This window comes from Taudactylus pleione, unplaced genomic scaffold (assembly GCF_031769625.1).
Source record: "Taudactylus pleione unplaced genomic scaffold, aTauple2 ptg000550l, whole genome shotgun sequence".
Classification (NCBI taxonomy): domain Eukaryota; kingdom Metazoa; phylum Chordata; class Amphibia; order Anura; family Myobatrachidae; genus Taudactylus; species Taudactylus pleione.
The window spans coordinates 2,392,501-2,397,500 of NW_028284952.1; the positions used below are offsets into that span (position 1 = coordinate 2,392,501).

General features: G+C 37.1%; 1 non-coding gene and 16 pseudogenes across 1 annotated transcript; all 17 read left to right on the top strand.

The window, feature by feature from the left end:
• LOC148492268 (5S ribosomal RNA) overlaps positions 1–37 on the top strand; it is a 119-nt pseudogene extending 82 nt beyond the window's left edge.
• Positions 38–153: 116 nt separating this feature from the next.
• Positions 154–272, top strand: LOC148492269 (5S ribosomal RNA; annotated as a pseudogene).
• A 116-nt stretch (positions 273–388) lies between these two features.
• Positions 389–507, top strand: LOC148492270 (5S ribosomal RNA; annotated as a pseudogene).
• Positions 508–1,314: 807 nt separating this feature from the next.
• On the top strand, positions 1,315–1,433 carry LOC148492271 (5S ribosomal RNA; annotated as a pseudogene).
• Positions 1,434–1,549: 116 nt separating this feature from the next.
• On the top strand, positions 1,550–1,668 carry LOC148492272 (5S ribosomal RNA; annotated as a pseudogene).
• A 115-nt stretch (positions 1,669–1,783) lies between these two features.
• On the top strand, positions 1,784–1,902 carry LOC148492273 (5S ribosomal RNA; annotated as a pseudogene).
• A 116-nt stretch (positions 1,903–2,018) lies between these two features.
• LOC148492274 (5S ribosomal RNA) lies at positions 2,019–2,137 on the top strand (annotated as a pseudogene).
• Positions 2,138–2,253: 116 nt separating this feature from the next.
• On the top strand, positions 2,254–2,372 carry LOC148492275 (5S ribosomal RNA; annotated as a pseudogene).
• Positions 2,373–2,488: 116 nt separating this feature from the next.
• LOC148492276 (5S ribosomal RNA) lies at positions 2,489–2,607 on the top strand (annotated as a pseudogene).
• Positions 2,608–2,723: 116 nt separating this feature from the next.
• Positions 2,724–2,842, top strand: LOC148492277 (5S ribosomal RNA; annotated as a pseudogene).
• A 349-nt stretch (positions 2,843–3,191) lies between these two features.
• LOC148492278 (5S ribosomal RNA) lies at positions 3,192–3,310 on the top strand (annotated as a pseudogene).
• Positions 3,311–3,426: 116 nt separating this feature from the next.
• On the top strand, positions 3,427–3,545 carry LOC148492279 (5S ribosomal RNA; annotated as a pseudogene).
• A 116-nt stretch (positions 3,546–3,661) lies between these two features.
• Positions 3,662–3,780, top strand: LOC148492280 (5S ribosomal RNA; annotated as a pseudogene).
• Positions 3,781–3,896: 116 nt separating this feature from the next.
• On the top strand, positions 3,897–4,015 carry LOC148492281 (5S ribosomal RNA). Its single transcript, XR_015871122.1, has one exon. It is a non-coding gene; the product is annotated as a 5S ribosomal RNA (ribosomal RNA).
• A 351-nt stretch (positions 4,016–4,366) lies between these two features.
• On the top strand, positions 4,367–4,485 carry LOC148492282 (5S ribosomal RNA; annotated as a pseudogene).
• Positions 4,486–4,600: 115 nt separating this feature from the next.
• Positions 4,601–4,719, top strand: LOC148492283 (5S ribosomal RNA; annotated as a pseudogene).
• A 115-nt stretch (positions 4,720–4,834) lies between these two features.
• LOC148492284 (5S ribosomal RNA) lies at positions 4,835–4,953 on the top strand (annotated as a pseudogene).
• Positions 4,954–5,000: the final 47 nt, after the last annotated feature.

Here is a 5,000-nt window from a genome sequence, read left to right on the forward strand (position 1 = left end):
ATGGGAGACCACCAGGGAATACCAGCTGCTGTAGTTCATTTTATCATACTATAAAATTATTTTCTATTACATTTTACATTTAATTTTTTCAACTTATCAATGAACTTACTTGAGTTAAAAAGTAATAGAAGTCTAAAGTTAATGTTTTTGTGCACCTACAGCCAATCCTCACTGGACATGCCCAATCTCGTCTGATCTTGGAAGCTATACAGTGTTGGGCCTGGTAAGTACTTGGATGGGATACCACCTGGGAATACCAGGTGCAGTAGGTAATTTTATACTGCCATAACATTCTTTTCTATTACATTTTACATTTAATTTTTTCAACTTATCAATGAATTTACTTGAGTTAAGAAGTAATAGAGGTCTAAAGTTAATATTTTTACGAACTTACAGCCAAACCACACTGGACATGCCCAATCTCATCTGATCTTGGAAGCTATGCAGTGTTGGGCCTGGTCAGAACTTGGATGGGAGACCACCTGGGAATACCAGGTGCTGTAGGTAATTTTTTACTGCCATAACATTCTTTTCTATTACATTTTACATTTAATTTTTTCAACTTATCAATGAATTTACTTGAGTTAAGAAGTAAAAGAGGTCTAAAGTTAATTTATTTGAGGGCCTACAGCCAAACCACAGTGGACATGCCCAATCTCGTCTAATCTTGGACGCTATGCCGTGTTGTGCCTGGTAAGTACTTGGATGGGAGAACACCTGGGAATAACAGGTGCAGTACATCATTTTATACTGCCAAAACATTCTTTTCTATTACATTTTACATTTAAATTTTTCAACTTACAATTAATTTACTTGAGTTAAGAAGTAAAAGAGGTCTAATGTAAATATTTTTGATCGCCTGCAGACAAACCACACTGGACATGCCCAATCCCTTCTGATCTTGGAAGCTATGCAGTGTCGGGCCTGGTTAGTACTTGAATGGAATACCAGGTGCAATAGGTAATTTTATACTGCCATAACATTCTTTTCTATTAAATTTTACATTTAATTTTTTCAACTTATCAATGATTTTACTTGAGTTAAGAAGTAATAGAGGTTTAAAGTTAATGTTTTTGAGCACCAACAGCCAAACCACACTGGACATGCCCAATCTCCTCTGATCTTGGAAGCTATGCCATGTTGGGCCTGGTAAGTACTTGGATGGGAGAACACCTGGGAATACCAGGTGCTGTACATCATTTTATACTGATATAACATTCTTTTCTATTACATTTTACATTTAATTTTTTCAATTTATCAATGAATTTACTTGAGTTAAGAAGTAATAGAGGTCTAAAGTTAATGCTTTTGAGCACCTACAGCCAAACCACACTGGACATGCCCAATCTCGTCTGATCTTGGAAGCTATGCAGTGTTGGGCATGGTTAGTACTTGGACAGGAGACCACCTGGGAATACCAGGTGCTGTAGGTAATTTTATATAGTCATAACATTCTTTTCTATTACATTTTACATTACATTTTTTCAACTTATCAATGAATTAACTTGAGTTAAGAAGTAAAATAGGTCTAAAGTTAATGTTTTTGAGCACCTACAGTCAAACCACACTGGACATGGCCAATCTCGTCTGATCTTGAAAGCTATGCAGTGTTGGGTCTGGTTAGTTCTTGGATGGGAGACCACCTGGGAATGCCAGGTGCTGTAGGTAATTTTATACTGCCATAACATTCTTTTCTATTACATTTTACATTTCATTTTTCAACTAATCATTGAATTTACTTGAGTTAAGAAGTAAAAGAGGTCTAAAGTTAATGTTTTTGAGCACCTACAGCCAAACCACACTGGACATGCCCAATCTCGTCTGAACTTGGAAGCTATGCAGTGTTGGGCCTGTTTAGTACTTGGATGGGAGACCACCTGGGAATGCCAGGTGCTGTAGGTAATTTTATACTGCCATAACATTCTTTTCTATTACATTTTACATTTAATTTTTTCAACTTATCAATGAATTTACTTGAGTTAAGAAGTAATAGAGGTCTAAAGTTAATGTTTTTGAGCATCTACAGCCAAACCACACTGGACATGCCCAATCTCGTCTGAACTTGGAAGCTATGCAGTGTTGGGCCTGGTTAGTACTTGGATGGGAGACCACCTGGGAATACCAGGAGCGGTAGGTAATTTTATACTGCCATAACATTCTTTTCTATTACATTTTACATTTAATTTTTTCAACTTATCAATGAATTTACTTGAGTTAAGAAGTAATAGAGGTCTAAAGTTAATGCTTTTGAGCATATACAGCCAAACCACACTGGACATGCCCAATCTCATCTGATCTTGGAAGCTATGCAGTGTTTGGCCTGGTTAGTACTTGGATGGGAGACCACCTGGGAATACCAGGTGCTGTAGGTAATTTTATACTGCCATAACATTCTTTTCTATTACATTTTACATTGAATTTTTTCAAATTATCAATGAATTTACTTGAGTTAAGAAGTAAAAGAGGTCTAAAGATAATGTTTGTGAGCAACTACAGCCAAAGCACACTGGACATGCTCGATCTCATCTGATCTTGGAAGCTATGCAGTGTTTGGCCTGGTTAGTACTTGGATGGGAGACCACCTGGGAATACCAGGTGCTGTAGGTAATTTTATATAGTCATAACATTCTTTTCTATTACATTTTACATTACATTTTTTCAACTTATCATTGAATTATCTTGAGTTAAGAAGTAAAAGAGGTCTAAAGTTAATGTTTTTGAGCACCTACAGTCAAACCACACTGGACATGCCCAATCTCGTCTGATCTCGAAAACTATGCAGTGTTGGGCCTGGTTAGTACTTGGATGGGAGACCACCTGGGAATGCCAGGTGCTGTAGGTAATTTTATACTGCCATAACATTCTTTTCTATACATTTTACATTTCATTTTTCAACTAATCATTGAATTTACTTGAGTTAAGAAGTAAAAGAGGTCTAAAGTTAATGTTTTTGAGCACCTATAGCCAAACCACACAGGACATGCCCAATCTTGTCTGATATTGGAAGCTATGCAGTGTTGGGCCTGGTTAGTACTTGGATGAGAGACCACCAGGGAATACCAGCTGCTGTAGTTCATTTTATCATACTATAAAAGTCTTTTCTATTACATTTTACATTTAATTTTTTCAACTTATCAATGAACTTACTTGAGTTAAAAAGTAATAGAGGTCTAAAGTTAATGTTTTTGTGCACCTACAGCCAATCCACACTGGACATGCCCAATCTCGTCTGATCTTGGAAGCTATGCAGTGTTTGGCCTGGTTAGTACTTGGATGGGAGACCACCTGGGAATACCAGGTGCTGTAGGTAATTTTATACTGCCATAACATTCTTTTCTATTACATTTTACATTGAATTTTTTCAAATTATCAATGAATTTACTTGAGTTAAGAAGTAAAAGAGGTCTAAAGTTAATGTTTGTGAGCAACTACAGCCAAAGCACACTGGACATGCCCGATCTCATCTGATCTTGGAAGCTATGCAGTGGTGGTCCTGGTTAGTACTTGGATGGGAGACCACCTAGGAATCCCAGGTGCTGTAGGTAATTTTATACTGCCATAACAGTCTTTTCTATTACATTTTACATTTAATTTTTTCAACTTATCAATGAATTTACTTGAGTTAAGAAGTAATACAGGTCTAAAGTTAATGTTTTTGAGCACCTACAGCCAAACCACACTGGACAGGCCCAATCTCGTCTGATCTTGGAAGCTATGCAGTGTTGGGCCTGGTTAGTACTTGGACAGGAGACCACCTGGGAATACCAGGTGATGTAGGTAATTTTATATAGCCATAACATTCTTTTCTATTACATTTTACATTACATTTTTTCAACTTATCAATGACTTTACTTGAGTTAAGAAGTAAAAGAGGTCTAAAGTTAATGTCTTTGAGCACCTACAGTCAAACCACACTGGACATGCCCAATCTCGTCTGATCTTGGAAGCTATGCAGTGTTGGGCCTGGTTAGTACTTGGATGGGAGACCCCCTGGGAAAACCAGGTGCTGTAGGTAATTTTATACTGCCATAACATTCTTTTCTATTACATTTTACATTTAATTTTTTCAACTTATCAAAGAATTTACTTGAGTTAAGAAGTAATAGAGGTCTAAATTTAATGCTTTTGAGCACCTACAGCCAAACCACACTGAACATGCCCAATCTCGTCTGATCTTGTAAGCTTTGCTGTGTTGGGCCTGGTTTGTACTTGGATGGGAGACCACCTGGGAATACCAGTACCTGTTGGAAATTTTATACAGCCAAAACATTCTTTTCTATTACATTTTACATTTAATATTTTCAACTTATCAATGAATTTACTTGAGTTAAGAAGTAAAAGAGGTCTAAAGTTAATGTTTTTGAGCACCTACAGCCAAACCACACTGGACTTTCCCAATCTTGTTTGATCTTGGAAGCTATGTAGTGTTGGGCCTGGTTAGTACTTGGATGGGAGACCACCTGGAAATACCAGGTGCTGTAGGTAATTTTAAACTGCCATAACATTCTTTTCTATTACATTTTACATTTAATTTTTTCAGCTTATCAATGAGTTTACTTGAGTTAAGAAGTAATAGAGGTCTAAAGTTAAGGCTTTGGGCACCTACAGCCAAACCACACTGGACATGCCCAATCTCGTCTGTTCTTGGAAACTATGCAGTGTTGGGCCTGGTTAGTACTTCGATGGGAGACCACCTCAGAATACCAGGAGCTGTAGGTAATTTTATACTGCCAAAACATTCTTTTCTATTACATGTTACATTTCATTTTTCAACTTATCATTGAATTTACTTGAGTTAAGAAGTAAAAGAGGTCTAAAGTTAATGTTTTTGAGCACTTACAGCCAAACCACACTGGACATGCCCAATCTTGTCTGATCTTGGAAGCTATGCAGTGTTGGGCCTGGTGAGTACTTGGATGGGAGACCACCTGGGAATTCCAGGTGCTGTAGGTACTTTTATACTGCCATAACAGTCTTTTCTATTACATTTTACATTTAAT